At 35.4% G+C, this 24,915-nt stretch overlaps 1 protein-coding gene and 1 long non-coding RNA gene across 2 annotated transcripts in view; one reads left to right on the top strand and one right to left on the bottom strand.

Annotated features, from left to right (window-relative positions):
• Window positions 1–24,915, bottom strand: part of LOC134806522 (uncharacterized) — a 383,826-nt gene that overhangs the window by 250,304 nt on the left and 108,607 nt on the right. The gene's annotated exons all lie outside the window — the stretch shown is intronic.
• The window catches only part of LOC134806485 (uncharacterized), a 63,014-nt gene continuing 62,117 nt past the window's right edge, over window positions 24,019–24,915 (top strand). The window contains exon 1 of the mRNA XM_063779756.1: window positions 24,019–24,057. The gene's annotated coding sequence lies outside the window, so the exon portion shown is untranslated. The remainder of the gene's footprint in view (window positions 24,058–24,915) is intronic.

Raw genomic sequence — 24,915 nt, 5'->3', positions numbered from 1 at the left:
ATTTGATACATGGAAGCAATTAGTCTTGCGGAGGAATAAGAATCCTGTGGGGTAGTTACCTACAATCATTTATTGTATTAAAAGATAATGTTTGTATTGAACCACTATGCCGCTGTACAATAAAGATTATATCTGTCTTTTTATCTACGCATCTATAAATTTGTTTTCCAATAGGTCATTAGTCATTTTATATCTTATTAAATAAGCCCAAGAGCAACTTCATTATCACATATAATTGCTGCCAATTACTCATTTATGCAAACACATTGGACTTTACCTAAAGAGCATAAAGCCGGCTTCACATATAGTATCGTAAACTTTGTGTTACAACAAAATCAAGATCTCTGAATTCCAACCTTCTGAATAGAAAACTCAACCTTCACGGTAGCTGGGCAATCATTAGTTGTGATTATTCTGTAAATGATTACAGTATAGCGCAGGAAAAGGAAGTGGTGCTAGAACTCAGGCACGTTCAAGGTGCCAGATTATAGCTCTTATTACGCACTTGCTAATATAATTTACTGTAATTATCGAACCTTATTTTCATATAGATCAAGTAATTACCACTTGTTTTTTTTAGCTGAATTGAATTAGGCATAAAGCGATAAGTAATTGAGCGTGATGAATGTGTCTGTCAAGAATTTTAATGGCCTGATCCCTAAAGCAATAATTGGCAATAAAAATAATTTCTAAAAAAAAATTGTGTAGGGTAAACCCTCCATTGAATGAACACCCCCCAGAGAATGAACAAAATCACGTTTTTTGTGTAAAATAAGAAATACAGGAATTTACACCACTTTTCGTATTTTTTTTCTTATTAAAAACTCTATTTTCTATGCAATGGCAACCCGTGATAAATTTATTTTCGACCAGTGAATGAGTTGAATGTGACTGGCATTTGAAGTTTACAGGTTTCTGGTTTTGAAGTTTTGTAAGGAAACATTAGATCCCAGGTAAGAACAGTGTACGTTTGAAGCAACATATGAAGTGCTTATTTTTTTTTTATATACCACATCGGTGGCAAACAAGCATACGGCCCGCCTGATGGTAAGCAGTCACCGTAGCCTATGGACGCCTGCAACTCCAGAGGTATTACATGCGCGTTGCCGACCTTTACACTCCTTTTTTGAAGAACCCCATACTGTAGACCCTCGGGAAAACCTCGGAAGGGAGCTCATTCCACAGCCGGAGCGTCCGCGGGAGGAAATTCCTCTTAAATCGCACAGTACGCGACCATTTAGGTTATTTAATGTTTACCTGTACAAAGTTGAGTTATTTGGTTATATTAAGAGTTAAACCTTCTATAAATGTACACTTTGTCGGCGTATTATGCGATTAAGTCTTTATTTTTATAGTTCCATTACTGGCTTATCAAATGTTCTGAAACTAGTAAATGAACGGTGTGTTCATTTACTGTTGTAGTCTAGATTTACATTTTTTTCTAAATTTATATGTAAACGGAATAGTATTGAGCTTGTTTTTTGTGATTCTGCATAGAAAACGATTCTGTTTCATTCAGCCAGTATTGGAACAAACCAAATTTCTATAGTCCATTTACTAGATTTTTCATGCTAATGTATGAACAATACAAAATTTGGCTTGTTCATTTATTAGATTTCTACTAATTCTATGTATGAACAATGTAACCACGAACAACGCTATGACAAGTTTATTATTTTAAGCATTATTTGCTAAGCCTGACCTATTTTCATCAAAATATGCACGTTATTTCATGTTTTAAAAATGTATTCTCTTTTTGTTATTAATATGTTACAGGTTTCTGTGTTATTGGTGAATAACCATCATTTCATTAAATTGTATCAATATGGAGGGATAAAAAGATATGAACGCTTTCGCTGTACCTACTAAAATAGAGCTAGAAACGGTTTTTGTGTCAAAAATGTTTTTTTAATGCTGATTAAAAAGATGTAAATAATGTTCATTCACTGGGTTTTGCGGTGTTCATTCACTAGTTTTTATGTTCATTCATTAGGTTTTTGGGTACTTTTTGATAAATTCTGCTATAACTCAAAAACTATGAAAGTAATAAAAATCGCAGAAATTACTTTCTTATTTATTAAATGATGATTGATTAAACTGCAGTTAATTATTCCAATTATTAATGAATGCTGAGAAATGATTTTTCAAACTTGGAAAATTGCTTAAGTGTTCATTCACTGGAGGTCTTACCCTATTTTCTTGTAGTTTTCCTTGTAAAAACTGAGTAATTGTTTGACTTTATACCTAACTTCAAAACCTAGCTAGAACTTGAGAAAACAATGTTAAATAAAACAAACAATATATATAATTCAAAAAATAACTATTAACATTAGTTTTTCATGCCCATACTTAGCATTGATTTGAAGTAGCCCTCACAATGGTATAAATAATATTCAAATCGCATGATTAGAGCCGGAGCAGCTAATAACTTTCTGACTAGCCCTCGTACTTCGTAGAAGTATAGTAATCCATTAACTTTCTCCGAGATATTGGTTAAAAAATGGTTATTGGGTAAAACAAAATAGTTATTTTGCAAGTACTTTCTAGGCCCGCCGCCGCCGCCGGCATTGAGCATTCCGCGCTATCATCTCTCTATGATCGGACGTTTCGACACGGTGTTTCCTCAGCAGGCAGGGCCACACGCCCCTCATATATTTTCATGCTCCCGTGACCGCCTAATCCGTTGCTTGTTCACGTAAATTGAGCTATAAACTAGTTTGCGAAAGACTTGATACCAATGCCACCAAAAGAAAATCGGTACTACACTGTAATAATTCCATTATAATTTCGCAAAACCGTTTCGTGCTTTACCATGTATAGCACTTATTCTATGTTGCTAATGCAAGTTAATTTGAACGTTTCCAGTGACACAATCATCGATCGACGTATAGGCAGTTACACAAATCAGAAGTGACATTTTGTATTAATACCAATAATGTATTCGCAAATTTATGGAAGCATTCAGAGACGGGGGTACGAAACGACCCTTCAATTTCCTTTTCAACCTGATTCTATTCATGGAGCGAAAGCATTTCCTTGCGCCTCCGAACTTCCAATCAGGGACTTTCGAATAAAACGTAGGTATTATTATAAAATAAGTCTTCATAATCGTAGGCGCGATGAATATTAAAACCGTATTCTTTCATTATCTCCAGTTTTTGAAGCGGAAATTACGTTTCACGTTTACATAAAAAAGGGTAACACATGATTGAGAACAATCAGATCTAAATTCTCAAACATAATCATAAATCATGATGTCCGGTCGTCCGATAATTAAACTGGAGTGTAGGTACCTACGGAAATTCTGTATTAAAATATGTACTCGTAACCGATCGTATTAAATATATAATTTATTTAAAATAAAATATAAAACACCCATTTGTGCGTGACCGTTAAGAAAAGGAAATATAGGTAAAATAACTTCTTGTAAATATATTTTAAATTTTAAAGGTCTACCTTTAAAATTAGCTAGCTAGCTTGGTCTCTAGCTAATAGATTTTAATAACGGCGGGTGAAATAAGGCCCATAAAGGTGCATTATAGGTAGGAAATATGATGCAGTACTGTGTCGGAGCGGTGTTTAGTATTCGCTTTGGATGACGAGCGAGATTGCTCGCCCGGAGAAAGAGGTCTCTTTATTAATGCACGAGCTTGGCTCTGACCTAACCAACTTTGAGAAAACTACCTTTAGCTTAGACGCTTTTCGCAACTCCGTCGTTTCCGCTAAGATAAACAAGTTAGGCCTCGACTTGACATAACAGGAGCTTCAAAGCGGCGGCGGTTTCATTTCGTATTTCGCTTAACATAATACTTGAGAGAGTATTAAAGACAGAAAAAACGTATAAGTAACGTTTCTCGCCTATAGGCGCCAAATCTCATTTTGGTTAGTAGGTACATGTTATAAGCTTAAGTAAAAAAATACTAAGGTGTTACTCTTTCTAGTCTTAATAATACGGTCCAAACGGATTCCTAAACGTCTTAAACTTAGACATAAGGTCTGATATCTACAAAAACTAAACTACAGATGGAATAAACAACGAAATATTGAAATATTCAAGTTACGAACTACACAACGCTATCACTTTAGTTTTCAATAAAATATTAGAAGAAGAAATTACACCAGAACAATGGAACATCTCTAAAATTACCATACTGCATAAAAAGGGAAAGAAAGATAATTTGGACAACTACAGGCCCATTAGTATATCATCATGTATGTACAAACTATTTATGACAATATTAAGACGAAGAATAGAAAGAACTCTAGAAGAACAACAGCCGGTGGAACAAGCGGGATTTAGATCGTCATTTAGCACAATCGATCACCTTCACAGCTTAAACCAAATTATGGAAAAAAGTATAGAATACAATCACAAAATATACATAGCATTTATTGACTTTTCTAAGGCCTTTGATTCGCTTGAACACACTTTTCTCTTTAAGACCCTGGAAGATCAAAACGTAGACCAAAAATATATAAATATATTAAAATACATATACAAAACCAGCAAGGCCTTAATCAAAACTGACATACAAGGAGAATCTTTCGCACTACAAAAAGGTGTAAAACAAGGCGATCCAATCTCACCAATACTATTTAATGCTAGTCTTGAAGCGATATTTAGAAACCTATCTTGGGATACAAAAGGCCTAAAAATAAACGGAAAATTCCTAAACAACTTAAGATTTGCCGATGACGTTATTATTTTTGCTGAAGACACGGAATCACTAGAAACGATGCTAACAGAATTTAATGATGTGTGCAAAGAAGCAGGACTAGAGATGAACAAAAACAAATGCAAAATTATGACTAATGGACAAGAGACGCCTATTAAATTTGGACCAACGGAAATGCAGTACGTCAAAAACTTTACTTATCTTGGACAACTGATTTCATTCGATAACAAGCAAGACAAAGAGATAGAGAACAGGATAAGCAAAAGCCTGGAAAAAGTACTGGGCATTAAAATTTATTATGAAGAGCGACCTATCCATAAAAATAAAGCGAGCAACCTTTAATACGGCTATTCTTCCTACATTGACATATGGATCACAAACGTGGAGCCTGACAAAAGAACAAACGGGTAAGCTTAGAGTATGCCAGAGGGCGATGGAGAGGTCGATGCTAAAAATAACCAGGCAAGACAGAATAAGAAACACAGCTATAAGGAAAAAAACAGGCATAGAAGACGTTATCCACGCAGCCAAAAAAACTAAATGGGCATGGGCAGGTCACGTATGTAGAATGCCAAGTGATAGATGGGCAAAAATATTGACAGAGTGGGTGCCCAGATATAGAAAAAGGAAGAACCATAGACCTAAACTTAGATGGAGAGACGATCTAAAAAGTTATGACAGACACTGGTGGAGATCAGCTCAAGACAGGAAAAAATGGGAACGTTTGGGGGAGGCCTTTGCGCGCATAGCGCCATGCAATTAATTAATTTATATATAATAATAAATTCATTATTTTAATCATAATTAAAATGGTAAAAACCAATTTATTAAAAAAAAAAATCTATATACATACATATTTCCTAATAGACAGCTGTAAGAGTAAAATTATTACTTATAAATGTTTATAAATAAATAGTAAATAGAATCAGGCGTTACTTTGCGGAAATCCATACTAATTAAAACCAAAATATTACTTTGCTAATCCGCGAAAAGATAACGTGCTAGTCAATCAGTGCTAACCCGTTATACTTACTTGCGTATTTTTACATGCAATTAATATGGGTGGGAATATTAATTGCATGTAAAAATACGCAAGTAAGTATAACGGGTTAGCACTGATTGACTAGCACGTTATCTTTTCGCGGATTAGCAAAGTAATATTTTGGTTTTAATTAGTTTATAAATAAGTAGTTACTATTAGCATGTTACCTGTATATAATTAATGGTAAATATTGTAATGTTATGTTAAATTGCATGAAATAAAGGGCTATAATAATAATAATAAAATCTACAAAAAACTAGACGATACGTTATCGCCTCAGCTCGACCGGACTATTTTAAACTACACCTGTCCGTAGCGAAGAAAATTACACAGCGGCTGTTGAAAGCCGCCCCAGTCCGCGTTTAGCCGAGTACTGTCATTAACAAAATACGCTTTGGTACGGGAGCCTGCATTGTTTATCAGAATTATCGCACGATCGATGACACATATTTGAATAACAAAAGTAACACTGTTCGCCGTTAATGAAATTGTTTATGCAAATACAAGGTGTTATGTGGATTTGCGCGATATATCATCATAAAGTCCGGCACGGATGCCTCTAGCGAAGATAGAACAATGGTTCTTTCCTGCACGAGCGAGAAAGTGAGGTGTTGCCGCGTCTTTCCGTCACCAGATAAATAATGTTATCTCATCTCAGCATCGCCGCTTTGTATGCGCATACGCTAATAACGTCACATTAGTAAAAGAACGCCATTATCTACAGCTATTTAGAAAGTAATGACACAAATTGATACTCCTTTGTGAGGTATAATGGTGAAGGATGGATGTTAACGTCAACGCGTTACGTTACGAAACTGTTTCGAATGTATAAATTTATTATATCTTATGTCAATGATGGAACAAGGAATATTATTGTGTCATAAAACGAGCGAAAAAAAGCACTTTTATAGACATTTCAGTGTAATATTAGTCATAATATTGTTCCAATGCTTATCTATTCTTAAAGCATGTTTATAATATTACTTAGATTCCTTTATTTAATAACATTTTTATAACATGATAAAAATATTAAGAACTTATAAATAAAAATGTTTACCTAAGTCGTAGTCGCTCGGTAGGGTGCCCAGAAGGCTGGCCGCATTGCCCCGCTGGATGGTAATGCTGATCCGGTGGGCAAAATATTGGCCAGTCCTCTGGTCACCAGAAGCCTCTATGAGGCGCTTTGATAGCTCCTCATATTATTCATTAATTCCATATCTTGAAAAATTTAATCAAATCAACTTTTTGCTTACGGACGTCAGTTATCAATTTTGGTTTCGGTCACGTTAAACATGTTGTACTCGTAAATTAGCAATAACTTGTTAGGCTTTAAATTTAGGACAAACTGAAATATCTTTAAAAAATGTTTCAAAAACCAGGCCTACGTTTCTAAACGACTTGCACAATAATATTTGTTCCGTTGCCAGGAACAAGCAAGAACTTTGCGAAACTTGTCGTGATCACAAAACCGCAGCTTTTCCGCGTCGAGCATTTTATTACTTGGGGCCACTTAGCCGCCTGATATTTCAAGTCTGTTGTTATTAAATTACCTTCGTACGTGACGATGGTAATCCTGATACAGGCTCCATTGTTGCCTGCATAAATAGTAACGTTTCACTATTCTTAACATTCAGAAATGTAAAATTATATCGTACATGTTGCTTATTTATTCTAATTATTGTTTATTGGAATATTTCGCTTGCTCGGGTATCAATGTTAGCATGAAAGGTTAAACAACAACTTTGACCCCTGGTAAACCAAATAACTACTAGGTATTAAGTATTTTAATTTATTTACCTACGCCTGGGAACTGAAGACCTTGGTCATTTCTATTTCACTTTATTAACAGCAGTAATAATATTTACTTACATTAATATTTACTTGTGAAATTAGGTATAACACTATTTCTAACCTCTGCTTACGAATCAGCCAAGCCCTTAATATCGATAAAATACAATAAAAATATTTAGTCAAGCTTTTAAAATAAATACACAAGCGGAGAAGCACAAGTCGGAAAAAATATTTTACGGAATAATACTTTTCACGGTCTGGAGACGACGAAATTCTACAATAAATAATACCTTAACACATTGAATATATTTCCAGCAGGTAAATGTTGCATAAATATCTACTTATATATTTTGCATCTAACGACAAGGAACGGACTGTCACTGACCATAAGCAGGGCATTTACTAAGTTGCCGTCGGTGTTTGAAACACAACGTTAACAAATTTATGCTGCGTTACGTTGCGCGCTCCAGTTACATTCTCCTCGGATGCTCTGAAGAATAATAGCAATGTATAGGCGGATTGTTAATTTAATCGTATAATGGGACAGATTCGATGTATGTCAGACTGGTATTGAACGGGGCCGTAGGCTCTCGGTCAGCCCGCCACAAACTGGTTTCATTATCAAAAGTCAATAACTTTGATACATTCCGAGTCACGGCCAAGACCCCGATCAAAACACGTAATAACCAAAAGGATTGTTAACAGCCGCTTGCATTTTCATTGTGGCCATAAAAGCTGTTCATTGTTTTATTTTAAATGTATCGAGCGAGAGTAAAATTATCGAAATTTTAGAGGTTTAACACCATAAACATTATATTACATAATAATATCATAACAACAAATCATTTTGACAAGTTTAAACTCAAGTAAGTAGGTACTTTTGATGAAGCAACGAGCATACAAAAAGTAACAATACATATATGTTATCATTTTTGTATTACGTATATATTTATCTTCACGATTGAAACATTACGTCAAAAGGCAATTATTCGGTCCAACTGCGAGAATACTTTGCCGAGTAAATAATAGGCTCTAACTTGAATTATACACTGTTTAATCAGAATCCAGCAAAGATAATCTACATTGCGCAATCAGCTTTCTCTGGTGTCTAATTTGATATAGGTAACATAAAAAGTGGACAAATAAAAACATCGACATGATACTGGTACACTATAATATTGGTCGGTTTCAACCATAGAGAAAAGTAAAGAAAGAGTAGTAAGTAACTCCATACATCAGTTTTCTTTTCAAAACGCGCGTTATTTCGTAGTCGACATCTAGCGTCAAGTAGCGAAATATATGAGTACTGCTAGTCGACAATGGATGTCGCGGCGAACAAAAACTCTAATGCTCAAAATTTTCAGCTAATATTATAACCGGATTACTCGAAACTCTATTTTCAACTCCTTCTGCTTTAGCTGTACATTTTTCATCAGTAGCGACACTTGTGCCATCTGGTGTCAAGTAGCGGTACTGATAGTTCCACTACTTGATGTTAGATGTCGACTACGAAATAACGCGCGTTTTGGTAAGAAAACTGATGTATGGAGTTGCCACTCTTTCTTTACTTATATTACTCTATGTTTTCAACTAGGGTATGCGCCTCTTGGAACTCTCACTAACCATAGAAAGTTACAGATTACTTTACTTGATTATAGGCATTGAGAGTCCGAATGATTGAATAAAGGATGACTCACGTTAGACCGGGCCGTGTCCGGGCCGGAGCTTCCGGCGCTTACTTTTCTATGACATGACAGGCGATCACGTGATGCTTTCCATAGAAAACGATGCGCCGGAAGCTCCGGTGCGGACACGGCCTGGTCTAACGTGAGTCATCCTTATATCTCAGAAAAGAATACTGGTTTGCTGTTTGATAACAGGTGCGTCTCGTAAATAATTAGACGCTTACGTAGGTTTGCATATATTATCAGATCAGCACATATTTATTTATACTCCGGGTTTTAGGGTTACGTAGTAAGTAAACAAGAATCCTTGTATGTATAGTTAGCGAATTATTAGCTTCATACAACATGCTCTAGAAAGCTGTAATTTGGCATGATAATTAATATTAATAACACCATCGACAGAGTAAAGGAGGGAGGATGTAGATTTTTCGCTGCAGTCCCAATTAGTAAAATTGAAAATAATACGGAATGTGATCTTTTAAACCTTGTTTCTTATTATTTGTTAAAACATTTTTTAAGTCTTCATCCAACATTTTGTCCTCTTAGAAACAACAGATAAAAAAATCGAATCCTGTTTGAACATCAAAGGGTTCTGTTTTAATGATTAAGTAGTACTCGTAATAACTCATTCCTCGGTTTTTGTATATAGTTAAATCAAGGTCATCATTATCCGGTAACTTTTTGTTTCGTGACATCATATTCACACATTTATAAATATCTTATTTTATTTACATTGGTCATAGTATCTAACTTACATGTACTTGTACCTACCTACAATCGACATGGCATGACTGTATAAACGTTAATAATAGCTAGTATGTACGAGCCCCGATGCAAATTAGTTCGTCTAGTTCCACACAACAATTTTGTTTATTCTAATAAATTTTACACATGAACATAAAATGACCCAGTAATGGCAATCATAATAGTAATGTTTAATCTAGTTTATTTTGATCGTATGATAAAATTGCATGAGACTTTTATTGCTGAAAAAATGTACTTGTCAGTACATTGGCAGAGCTGTGTTGCTTTCTTTAGTTCCAGTAATAATAAAAAATCGTTATTTTTTTTCTTTCAGTACAAACGGTATTTTTGTATTTGGATTTAGTCATTGTAGAATATTACCATATAAAATTAAACTACATTATAGTTCTTTTTTTAGCATTAGAAAGAAGGTAAGCGATCTTGACATGTCTTTTAATTGAAAAACGCTTTTTAAAAATCAGTAACTATTACTTATGAAAGCAGAAGAATATAAATGATCGTATTAGATTCATACCTAGTTGTCACATATTTGCCTTGACTTATTTTTAAAACGTGTTTTTCAATTAAAAGACACATCAAGATTGTTTACCTTATTTCTAATGCTAAAAAAACGAACTACTTATAGTAAAAGCATTATATTATTAAGTTTTAAATTAAAACATTATTTTTGTACAAACGCGAGAACCTCAAAAAATAGTCTGACTAGACGAAAACATATGCATCGGGGCACGTAATGTAGCCATAATTCAGTTTGATTTTTTTTCTGCCTGATAGCTGTGATAGCCATATTAACGACAATAAGCATAGGTAGGTGATGATATGTTCGAAACGTTGAGACTAATTAATTAATTAATTGTAATTTCTACCATGGAGGAGACCTTAAATATGCCTCCCTAAACAAACAAACCAAACACCATCCACCAACCAAACCACCAAACCAAACATCCAAATTTCTATGCAGGGGGATCAGTTATCTCTGCAACTGACTATAGGCATGCCTTCATAATGACAAATAAAGCAACAAACAAAAAACCGCACTTCGCACTAACAAAAGGGCGACACATAATAAATACTCATAACCATGGTATAATAATATACTCCGCCTGGTACTCCATTCCCGTCTTTTCTAGGTCACCTAACTGACACGGGCCTACGTCATCATGCGACAGCGCTATATGATAATATGCGATAGCGCTATATATAGCGGCCATGTTGTTGTGACGTAGGCCCGTGTCACTCTGGGAATGGAAGACCATGTTTTATTAGACTATGCTCATAACATAAAATATACGGTTTAACCGATAGGTACCTACTTAATGTAAAAAATATGTTCGTTAAAAGTAGGTAGTTACTTACCTATTAATTTGTGACGTCCCACGGTCAAAGGTACCTTATGGCGGGTATGGAGTTATGCATACCCCAGTAATCTACAATAAATAAGCTATCGATAACACAAAAGATCAACCTTCTAGGTTGCGTAGTTACAGAGATATGATTTTTTGAAAATAATGTTGTGAAATGAGCAACTTTACGATAGAGAAGTTTTAAGTTTAGCCGCCTAAAAAACTATGTTCCTGAAGTAAGTTACATAGTTGACTACAAATAATAATGCCTTATATATCTGAGATTAAAAAAATATTGCGACTTGTTCTGTAATGCAAATAGAAACTTTTGATATCGACTGATTTATGTGTATACTAACCAATCTCTTGAAAATAAAGTTTTATTTCATTTTCACGATTGATTGCAATGAGCTCTCAAGATTTAAATTTTATCTATTAGAAAACGACACTGACAGACAGTTTAAGCAAAAAACAATACCGATTTAGAGGTGAAAATGTATTTTCTGACTTTTTCATATAAAATCACAAAATTGAATATTTTTACTTTTAATGTGACACACAAACAATTTTTCTGAGCACATATGAAAGAAATTCTGTTATTCAAATGAAATAAATCCTAAAACCCCAACTAAATACTATATTTAACCCCTTATGCCACTTTAAACTTACATAACAATAACAGTATTTGCTCCATACATTTACGAAAAGGTACCTTATGGAAATAAATCTAATAATACATCACTACAAAATATCAATCATATTATAGTTTAGCTTTTATGAATAGAAAATATTAATTTACATTAAACTGCCCCCAATTTAATTAGTTCTTCGTCATAATAATCTTAAAAAAGACCAATAATTTGTATGTAATGAAAAGGTACCTTGTGGTCAAGTTACATGATGAGGCATGATGATGATGGAACAGTTAGGATAAACTAATAATATTTTGGGGTTAAGATGGTATAAATCGTCTATTTCTTATCAATAATATATTTCGGTTGCTATTGAAGATAAGCGGCATTGAGATTCAATGACCTCAGATATTCCATAAGGTAATGCGTCGGGTATTGGCATTTTTCAGCAAACCAATGGCTGATTTACTGCATGCGACCAAACCAAATGAAGATTATTCTAGTTAAGAAAGACTTGACGAGAGTAACTTTGGTATAATAGCAGTCTACTTGGATTTGTGATGTCGGTCTATGTACGGTTATAATATTTGCGAGGCGCCCCAACCAGAACTGAAATTATCAAATTAGTTTTGCAGAATGCTAATACAGTTCTCTACCAAACTTCTTTTCCCGTATTGACTAGTTTTTTTGGGAATTTTCAATCTTTTTTCCATAAGGTACCTTTTCTACTAAACTCTGAGACGACATTACTAGGCTTATAACTAACTTATAACAAAAATAAAAACAGGTAAACAAACGTTAGGCATTAAGGTTTCAGATCACACAATAAAAAAAAATTGAGCATTTTTTCACCTCTTTACAAAACATTTAATATCTCCGAAACTAGAAACCCTCATAAGGTACCTTTTCCCGTGGAACGTCACATTTTATTAAGCCTTGTTACGCAGTTAGAATTTTTTTAAATCCGAACACATATTTTCTAAATCCAATGATAACCTGTACGAATAGTTGTAAGGAAAATTATCATAAATCATTGTAACTTTTGAACTCTTGAACATTAGGTACCTACCCTCCTTTGAATAACCCTAATGCACCTTAGATAAATATAGTTCAACTTGCCGTGTAATTCAATTAGCAGCATTGTAAACCGGTGAATAGAAAAGTGCAAATCATTCCAAATGTTACTCAATAAGAACAAAAAAATTTAATTAACTAATGGACGTGAGAGACTGGATAAGTTTGCATGATTCAATCATAGATTTTTCCAAATATAGACCAGTATTTTTACTAGTGCATCTTGCAGAAAAAGTTAGATATAGTTCTGTTGCTAATAGTGGAGTGTGCTCAAGCCATAAAAATGTCAAATACGGCGTTCACTGAATAAGAGATTTCCTTTGGTAGAATCAATCTTTGTGTTCCTAAAATGTATTTAAGAAGTGGAGCCACCCAGATTTTTGATGCAGGGGGGGGGGGGGGGGGGGGTTTAAGGGTCGGTGACGTCTGAGGTTAATATATTTTTTAGGTAAAGGTTCTATGTCAAGTTTAGTATCATTTTCAACTAAATCAAAGATGTAGACATAGATTTCATCTAAATCGGTTCAGCCGTTATGGATTTCCCATACAATCTTACACCTTTCTTTTCACTTTTATTATTTATAAATAAATATTTTTTTCATATTTTATGTGTTTTTACTTCGGAATGGTGTCATTATGATATCATAAATGAATTCGGCATCCCCGATTTATACGAAAACGATACCAAACTTGGCCTGGTAGCTTAAATGACATAGATATCAAGATCAAGCTGAGAGCCCCCCCCCCCCCCCCCCCCCCCCTAAAAATGTACATCAAAAATCTTGGTGGCTCCACTTCTTAAAGCCATCCTTGGGTCCCAAGGACCAATCCTGCCAAAGGAAATCTCTTGTTCACGCAACGCCGTATCCCACCCCAGCACCTTCCGCTATAAGTTTAAAGATGTTATTAAAGTAAGTAGGTACATGATATAGACATTACATTTCTTATAGAAAAAATCACTTAGAATTATACCATAATATATTAATGCCCAGTAATAAAATATTTATTTTATAATATTTTGTTTTTTTTTTATATCTTTAACGACGACGGCTACACAATCAAACACCCTATAAAAAAGCTCACTTATAACTCTTATAACTATAAGACTCCAGTAAGTAAATATGTACCTACAGTATGCGCCGCGGTCATATTTACTGCTCCATTCGAACTTTAAGTTACGTCAATTAATAGATCTAGAAACGATATGGATTAGATGTGTCAGTATCAAAAGTGACGTATTTGTTTGAAGAAACGTCACATTTGACACTGACATATCTAATCCATATCGTTTCTAGATCTATTAATTGACGTATCTTAATGTTCGAATCGGGCCGTTTGTTTTACCCAAATCAGGCCATTTGTCACTGCTAGAGGAACAATCATTCAAGGTGAATTCTTACGATTTCCGTAACGTACAATAATTTATCATGTTACTTATTTAGTTGAGCTTTAATAAATTACATGGACCTATCGTGGTAGGTATGTACATATTATTGTCATATGTATTGTATGCCCTCCATGACCGTGTGGCAGTCACGCAGTGTCAAAGGCCGCGTAGGTATAGTCTTAAAGGAGCCATATGCGATCACGACCCACCCTGAGCACGGTTTAAAACACAAGCGGGAAAGTGGAAAGTTACACCAAAACTTAACTTTAGTGATGAAAACCTTTGCCTTATCTTCATAAGAATTTCATGAAAAATACATTGTACGAGCCATAGGTACGAGCGATTTGCTTCACTTTAGCCAGTAACAGACTTAAAATGTGCTACTAGCCACAGTCAGATAATTTTATCTACACATTGAATATGACGTTTCTTTCAGCAATACAGTCTGCACAATAACTGCACAGTATTGCTGCTACCTGCATTGCTGCAGGAAATGTCAAAATGAATGTCGATGTCCTGGATAACTGACATTTCCTCCAGCAATACAGTTGGTGGCAATGCTTCAAAGCCAACCTGTATTAATTATAATGTAACCTTTAAGGCTACATTTGAAGAAAAAATATGTATTTCATAATCTACTGAAACTGTTCCAACCTCAGGGAATCGCAATGGGAATACCCACAATCATATTAAGATATACGGTAACAAATAACAATAATTAGTCGTCTTTCCCTTCATCAATGCTCCCGTTTCCTGGCAATGGCGTCGCGCTGCCGGCTGCGGCGGTAAACAAAACCGCCTTCTAACTTCGTGATAAATTACTCAAGATAAATGCGTTTATAACTTCTTTCGAGGATCGGATCATGGATGTTTTCAGACCTATTTCTGTCTCCGACTTCAGTTATTTTTAAACCTGTTGTTTGAGTTCGCAATAACTTTTTCTAATTTAGTACGCGGAAAAACAAGAGGTAGGATTTGGCCCAGCAGTGGGACGATATTGGGTCGTACCTAAATAAAATATATTTTTTTCTTCAAGTTTAAGTACTTTAATAACATAAAATGACGATGTAAATAGGTACAAACAAAAACAATACGCTATAATTTTATATACCATTGAAGTATCATTAAACATGACGATTATTAATTATTTCTATAAATATTACGGCTACCGTTACGGTGTTAAAATCAATAAAAAAGAAGAATATTTTTAATTACACTTTCGGTTGTCAATTTGATAACGTTAAAGTACCTAAGTGGCAATAATGTAGGAGAAGAATTGTGATGCCTTTTTATAAAAGTGTCTGGTTGCTGAAGTGTTTCTATTTTGTATTTACTCAATGATGTATGTGTATTTATTTGCTCGGATACACGATACAGATTATTAAAACCGGTACAGAAGATTAGCACTACAATCGTTATCGGAGATGCAAATTCTCCTAGACGACTTAATATCTCGCTCCTGTTAGCTATGCTTTTAAAGTGACTTGTACGTGACGCTGATCATTGGGACATGGTATACATACATACCTACATATCTATATATGTATCTACCTTCATATATTTAGACCTTAAGAGAATGTAAATAAAAACACCACATGCTTTTTTATTCAGCTAATGACAGAAATCCATAGATAATAACATGTTTGTCTACATGGTGTTGAGATCCATACACAATAGACATTACAGTTGTTAGATAATAGTTTTTTTACGTTTCAGTGTCTATGGAATTAATTACCACCACCTTATGATTCGATTAATTTTTCCCGTAGTACCGATAGATAAGCCACCTTTTCCTTTACTTTTAAACGATGTCCTGCACCTACTTGTTTTTTTATGAAGAGGTACAATAATGAATATTTACTAAAAAATATTAAGAACACAATTAAATTAAGCTAGATCCGCTACCTCTCTTCCATGGACCATACCATACAGCACCATGGGTCAGTCCAACAGCTCACGATTAGGGTCAAGCTCCAAGGTCCGACATTACATAATTCCTTAAACATTCAATGCTTAATTGTTGCCCGACGAGTGCTCGCTATTGTCCGTCTTGATCGATAGATCGACACCAGATTGATACTAAAGTACTCGAAGCAGTAGCAGAACCATTTAATATAATGATGTTCTATTAGTAACGAGAGGCTATTGATTGATGAACGATGTTAAATGTTTGAACGATAAAATCCGTTATTTATATCTAATACCTTTACACGAGGAATACTTGTTTATTTATTTATATGTTTATTCATTTATATATATATTATTTCGTGGATCTCGGAAACGGCTCTAACGATTTCGATGAAATTTGCTATATGGGGGTTTTCGGGGGCGATAAATAATCGATCTAGCAAGGTCTTATCTCTGCCTTTCTATATGCTTTTCGAGCAAAGCTCGGTCTCCCAGATATTGTTTAAAAATATGTTAACAAGTGTACATTCATTTATAAAAAAGCATTTGCTTTTCAGGCTAGAAGTACCATCTTATAGGAACAGCTTCTATGCGCATCTCATAAAAAATGGCACGAATGTCTATAAAACAAAACAAACAAGGCACCCAAGTAGCCCAAAACTAAACAAAGGTATTATTTTGTTAAATTTTCACCAGTTTGCGTCAGCAATTACGGCAAAATTCTAAACTCAGCAAATGGTCACTTCAAAGGAGCAAAACTAGTGGTGTTCTTCACTAACGACGCGAACACTCGTTCCTTTTCTACAAATTGTCCTGCTGCTGTAGAAAGGGGTTTTAACGTCGGCAAGAATGGCTGAGCTTGTCCGTTCAAGCATTTCATACGTATAGAACTCGGTCGTAAAAACTACACATCCCACCTGTAGGTACCTACTGACCAAACATGTTGTTTTAAGCCAGCTTTTGCTATTCTATAGGTGTACGTAAATTCCTGAAAATGTCAGAGTCTATCTACCATCGATGGTCAGTAGAATAAAACTTGTTTTGATATTTTAATAATATTTCAGTCTAATCAAAGCGAGTAAACGCAATTTCAGAACTACCGTGGACTGATTTAATACTTGATTTTTAAAATAAATGTTCGCAATTTCAAACTTCCTAGAGCAAGTCGTGACAGCAAAACTACCGAGCATGCGCTCAAGTATTTTAGCGAATGAATGTCCCTCTTTACTCCATATGTAGATGCAACCTTCACGACTAAGTTATTGAGTGCCAAAAATAGTTCGTCCAACATTTGGCGGTAACGTGCTTTTATGTCCACAAAGCGAACACGCGATCGTGACTTGGTCATCGTTGGTTCCGATATCTTATTGATTTGTTGTATTGTCAGATAATGATCTCAACTTCGCAGTAGACTTATCAAGATAAAGCTTTGTTATTATATACGCTTTTATATTTATTTTCATGGCAAGGAATCCATTCCAAATGCCACAAACATTGCCTTGGTATTTACATCGAACGTACGTAGATACTAACCTTTGCGGTACAGCGCAGTATCTACTTGCCATTATTTTGTTGATCATTAATTCAGGTCATTGTGCAAACAAACAATGGGCTGGTTATTAACAGCTGTCTAAAACAGATTTTTTTTTCAATCGACAAGCATCAGAGGTGGACATTTTGAGTTCATTGTCAGACTGACCCTCTGAACAGCGAAAGTGTAGCACGAGTCATGGCAAGACATTATCTACTATCTAATGATATGTCATGACAAAATAGCTAAGATAATGCGACCGGGCCTTTATAATCAGCAAATAACCTCTCACTGATATCATTGACAAACAATTAAAGACACGTTTTGTAACAGTAGCCGCTAATCAATTATTTCGCTGCCCATACTATTCATAGTATTGTTTTATTTAAGTTGATAGCTTTTCCGATAATATCAAGCATTGATTAGGTACTAATAACAACTTCTCACGATATAATGCTCGCTGCGAAATATATATAGGCAGCATAATTTTGCAGTGTTTAGTTTAGTGCATGGCGCGGCGCACACCCTCCCGCTTTCTAAATAAGCTCGAAATTTCTCACTTCGTATTCGTACGTGCACTATTATATATATACCTAATAACTTAATAAGTAATCATATTTAAGTTGATAAGCTTTGAATTGCCCTTTACTTAAAAAGTACCCAGCAATGTTTTTATTTATTAAACACCAGTTTATGAAATTGGTTATTTTTCCACTTAATTAATCCAGTATTACGCACGCACTGGCTGCACTTAATGAGCAAATTTCTGGACATGATTAGCGCATCTGTGCAATTAACAGTCCGTCAAAACGATTAAACCTAATTTAATTCCGCTCATCAACCTACCTATTCACATTACATTGTATACGCATGGATAAGCTAACAATAAAAACAAAGAATTGCATCCAAAGGGTAATTAACAAAAAATCATCACAGTGGCTAACAGTACTACCGACCAAAGCTGATGATACCGACCTAACAGCAACGCAGTTTCGTGACGGCCTTGCGATCAGATACGGGCATGAACCTTCTAGCCTGCCACTAACCTGCGATGGCTGTGGTGAAAATAACTTCAACCTAAACCATGCACTTAATTGCAAGAAGGGAGGGCTCATAAAAAGAGGCCACGACCAACACAGAGACGATATCAAAAGTTGGGCTGGACCAGCATGGGGTTCGGCTACTACTGAGCCAATAATGCGTGCCGCAACCTTAGATCAACCAGGGCTAATAAGCGACTTACTACTGGAAAGTGTATGGGAGCCAGCGAGGAAGGCGTTCTTTGACGTTCGCATTGTAAATGCCGACGCCGCCTCGTATGGTCTACTCACATGGCCTACGATTGCCCAAATACACGCTCGCGAAAAACATCGCAAATACGACCTGGCTGCAGAAGATCTCAGAGCCTCATTCACTCCTCTTGTGGTCTCCTGTGATGGCGCTGTTGGAACGGAATATGAATCCTTCATAAAAAGAACATCCCTTAAGCTCCATGAAAAATGGTCGAAACCATACTCACAAATAATCAACTGGATCAAAGTCAAAATACAAATATCAATCATCAGAGCTGTCTCTCTAAGAATTAGAGGAACGAGAAGAAGGATAGAAAGATTTGGATCTGAAGACGGCTGTGGAATACCCATCCTTGAAGATTAGATTTCTCTTCTTGCTACCACACAACTGTATTGAAATAAGCTTAAAATTGTATTATTTAACGTAATAAATGTGTTATCATCATTGTATACGCAGACCGTTTATAGTTATATTTCGTTTTTTAGCATTAGGAAAAAGATAAATTACCTATAATTATATTGACGTGTCTTTTTATTGAAAAACACTTTTGAAAAATAAAACACGGCAAATATGTAACAATTATGAATCATATACGATTATTTATATACTTTTGCTTTCATAAGTAATAGTTACTGATTTTTAAAAAGCGTTTTTCAATTAAAAGACACTTCATGATCACGTAGTCTTTTTCTAATGCTAAAAAAACGAACTATAAACGAGAGATGCATAACCTACACTATACTTATATGGTATTGGGATAGGGATGAGTTTGAAGTCACTGCGGCGTGTACCTCTATAAATATCCAAATTCCTATGAATAGAGTTGCTGTGTGCTTTGTTCCTATCTTCTAGAGTTCTAGTCCAGCAAAACAGTAGAAGGCGAATGACATTTGACATGACCGTGATATCAAGCGCTAGGTGAAGGTTTTTTGCGCGCCCATTGTGCTCGACATTCCGCAATACGCCCAAAGGAAAAAGGCTGTATCTCTTTGAATATGGAATATGCTTTTATTACGTTTTCTTGAACTAATACCTCTGACATATAATTATACCGCGAATCAATTGATTTATTGGCACAAGTTTCGACATTTTTAATGAAAAGGGGCGGGCTGCTGAAATTAGTTTTCTGACGAAGTAAACTCGAGAAGTTGATTAATTGTTTCGATAAGATTTGATTTGAATGAACGGAGCAAACAATAGTTGTCACCCGTAGTGCCTACTGTTACTTTTCTTTGTCGCCATGCATCTAAGCCTTCGTTACGTGTCTCTCGTCAGAGAGAGGTCGTAATTCTATTTTGGTTTTTCACGGTAGGTCCTCTGATTCCCGCAAATAATTAAAAGTGATAGGCGTATCTCATAAATTAACCCGTAGGTCTAAATATTAAGACTATGGCGAATTTAATCTTAGAAAATCAGGCTATACTCGTGAATACATTTAATGTTAGACCGATAGATATTTATAAGCAGTGAGTAAAGCCAACTCATCATTTGCTGTAAATAAACTTACTAGAAAATTTAAGCGGTACGCGCCAAATGCTCCAAAATAAATCACTTTGCAAACATAGTTTCACGCGTTTAGCAACAAACATGTCTATTTTGACCAAACTTATGGCAGCAAATACGTCAGGGGTACGCAACCCACGCTAGTTTAGCATCGGCCTGAGCGGACAGGGCTCATCAATCTGTATCAGCCTGATCCCGGTCAGCTACCCCTGCATAGGTAAACCACCGCAGGCTTAGTGAGTCGCTTCCTACTTCCTAAATAATTAGGAAATAGGGAGCGATTTCTTCTTCGTGATTCATGTCAAATGAGGTTTTAGGATAACGCCACTGATTGTGATTAATATTGGCCTTCCGGCTTCCGTTAAAAGGTTTAATAGATAGGTTGACACAAAATTTTAGTTAACTTGTCAATATTTTTCCTAATAACTTTGATACGAACACTTGTCAATTGAACTGTACAGTGACAGCTTCAATTCTTATTAAATTGAAGAAGATATGTAAGTAGTTACGTTTTGTAATCGACCCTTAACACGTAGGTAAACATAGGTATACATAATTAATTATGAGTGGATTGATGGATATATATAAAATTAATAGATGTCACTGTCAATTTTCTTAATTGCCAATGTCGTTCCCGCATTGCTGTCGCGACTAAGTAGAACGTTCAACTTTGTCACTTGATATTACTCATTTCCCGCTGATACAAACCTGCAGCACTAATACAATACCGTAAAATGTGGTTACTTTGATTCGCGGGGTAACATTGATCATCGATTTACCCCAGTTTACGGTATACAGACCCCCCCCCCCCCCCCCCTTCCAGACAGATCCCCCAACCGACCACAAACGGCTCCAATAAATAAACACCTGACTATAGTGGCAATAACAAAAACTTATTTGCAACTAAGCTTATTTAATTATTTGCTTTTTTACTTGCAACTAAGTATAATATTAATATTGCTATACGAGCCTTTGAGGTACTCCTATTTTTTTTCCTAACACTACTGAGACGCAGCATGGGCATTTAATCAATTATGTACGATTTTACGGTGGATTTTTCATAATGCGGTTCTACGGTAAGGTCCTGCGGGCCTTGCATGGTGTTTGGCCTCCTCTACACGATCGGCGATGATCGTTGATAGTATCATCATCTATCATCGGCAAGATCTTCGTACAAGCATCCACACTATCGCCTGTAGTAGCAACCACCCGCCGATTTTCCCTTCGAAGTGTGCCCAAAAAACCTTCAACTCAAGGGTCGCAGGCGATGATAGACAATGACTGGCGGGGACTGCCGAGTATGCCCTCTACACTATCGTCCACGCCAGTCATCGTCTATCATCGCCGATAGTGTAGAGGAGCCATTCCACTAGTCATATGTCCAATGTATTATAATTTAAGCTAAAATTGTGTCGTCCTATAAGCTTAGTACGATGGGAACATGAACTCATCAATATTCCATTGGTTTAGCATGAAATATTAATGACTAATGAACACGACAGAGAACAACTGTAATTGGTGAGGAACTAATTGAGTTCTGCATACGAATACTACATTATTATACCGCTTGTTGCGAAATGTAATTAAGAGGTTACATTTTTCAATAAGGTAGGTATTAGGAAACTGGCCGCGTAGCCAAGATGCCAATCGCTCACGCTCCGTAGCGATCGAAACGCAACTGTCACTGTCGCACTAATATGGAAGAGTGATAGAGAGACATAAAGCTTTTCGTTGTCGAAGCGATAGCGATTGTAACCTTGGCTAGGCCGGCAGTTTCTTTCAATACGGTAAGTATCGAACCAATCAATCATAAAAAAGGTCGAAGACAGGTATAATAGGTATCGCAACGCTGTTATTTAATTATCCGCAATGTTTTCAGATATTAACTCACATTTATAGACGGGTCTATCGCGAATTTATTTTATTACCTCTATTTACTGACGTTTCGACACAGGTTTCACTGGTCGTATAAATGTAAATTAATATGTGTTCAAAACACGTATTAATTTACATGTTTTCAATATTATATGTTTTCAAATGTTCAGGATAACTCATAATATAAGACAATAATTACGCTAGGAAGCGCTATTTGAAGAGTTGACTTATAATTTATAGTTATACAGTGGCATAAGATATTTTGTAAATTATTTCAGTTATTAAGGTGGCTGTGACAACTGTCATCTCATTACAATTTATGATATCAACCATACAATGTTAAGGCGGGACACCGGTACAAAATATATTATGCTATAGCAACTTCAAGAACTTAATTAAGACATTAGGACATTACACATTATATTTTTTGGTAACGCAGATAACTAATTAAGTAATGCTATTTTCCTATAAATACCAACCTTCTTGCATACCCAGTTTAACATAACCTACTCAGGTTACTGAAAAAACTATTCGTTTCATACTCATACTCATGAAACGAATAGTTGTTTCATCAATTGGTGCTTTACATTCTATTCATAAGAAAAATAAAAATAAAACAATTGTATATTACAAATATTGCAAATATATTTAAATTGTTTCTGACGGTTTTATCAAACACCATCCAAAAATTAAAAAAAGGACAAAGTTTTGCCAGTTAAAACCAATTAAGTGATTAAGCTCCAACCTACGACCACGGAATTCCATGTCCACGAAACAGGCTAAGCTTATTCCCAAACGCCCAACCTTGAAAACGAGGCACCAAGACCCACATTCTAATAACCTTTTAACAAATGCAGTTCAGACCGCCAGAAACATTTCGCCGGCATCACCAGTCGTCAGAGTTTTGCATAATAATGGCACAATGGAGCGAAATTGTACAAGCTTGTCTGTTACAAAATGCCGAGAAAGAACACCTCCTCGAAGCCGCCCTCTGCAACTCATGAATTATTCGAAGTTGTGACAATCACAGTCTCACCACGGTACTCACAGTGGAAGAATCTAGCCATGTTTTAGCGAGATAAACGTAGTTATGATTGAAAGTTGAACCGGACCTATTAGTCAAGTGGAAATCTTGTACCTAAATATTTGTGGAAATAACCAAAATATTTATTCGTACACAATTGTTTTCTTCAACCCCTTTACAACAATACGACACTAACAGAAGCCGGATCCTCTTGTCTCCAAAACGATACGCTTTTGGGGCATAGATCACTACTAGATAAAGGTATAAAATAAAGAACCGTTGTTCGTGTGCCGAAAGTACCTACACGTACTTATTTTTATCCCCAGCTTACGGAGCATAAAATAATTTCCAAGTTTATTCCTTCCGCGTTAATTCGTAATTCAGAACAAATTAAATTTTAATATACATAGGAAGCTTACAAGCGCGTGTTGGGGGCTGATTCGGGTACATAGTTTTATGAATGATACTGACGTGTTATTTCTCTGTTACAGATCATCACTCGTCTTGGAATATGAGCTCCTGTGTGACGTACGTACTTAACCAACTCTTAATTAGAAAAATCATTAGTTCTCAAATAAATATCATTGGAGCCCTCCAAAAGTCAAATATGTTAGTAAAATAATACGCTTATCATTATTCAATTGTGTGTGAAAATGTAATGCCTTGAAATCATTCGTCACAGAGATTCGTATTGACACTGACCTCCATGGGATACAATTATATTAATCGGTACCACACATTCTACCTTGATTTCCGACAAGTAGTCACTGACTCATCACGACTCCCGCATCTTTTAATCCGCCTTTGAAATGTAGATAGGTAATTGCTTCATTGTCTTCAGGTGGCACAGGTGCAATACTATTGATGGAGACACAAACCATTGCTCAAATCGAAAAACAAACGCTTATTATTCTGAAGCTAACAATTGAGCACGATGATGTGACATGACATGCACGCTTTAAACTAAAATATAAATTGCAAAACATTTACAACCAGTATTTTTAAAACCATGGCCTTCGTAGCTACTCCGCCTTCTTTTATATGAAAATGAGAATAATGTTAATCAATTCAAATAAAAGTTCTGCAATCAACAGCTGTAACCATTGATATGCGATAACATAAATGAACACCACTTAATTTCTTTATTTATATTCAATAACCGATAGTGAATCTAAAAATCATAAATACGTCAATGTCGATCTTTATCGTTGGGAGTACAAATCATTTACATTGGAGATTCGTATGTACTATGTGTATTTGTTTAATACCGTTGTGTATGTACTTTTGTTTGTTGTGTATGAACTGTTGTTTAGCCAAATAAACTTAGATTTCTAAGTTTTCTATTTGCGAATAAGACGGCATATTAATTAATGGTAACATAATACT

This window comes from Cydia splendana, chromosome 3 (assembly GCF_910591565.1).
Source record: "Cydia splendana chromosome 3, ilCydSple1.2, whole genome shotgun sequence".
Lineage (NCBI taxonomy): Eukaryota > Metazoa > Arthropoda > Insecta > Lepidoptera > Tortricidae > Cydia > Cydia splendana.
This window is presented reverse-complemented; position numbering and strand designations above follow the sequence as displayed.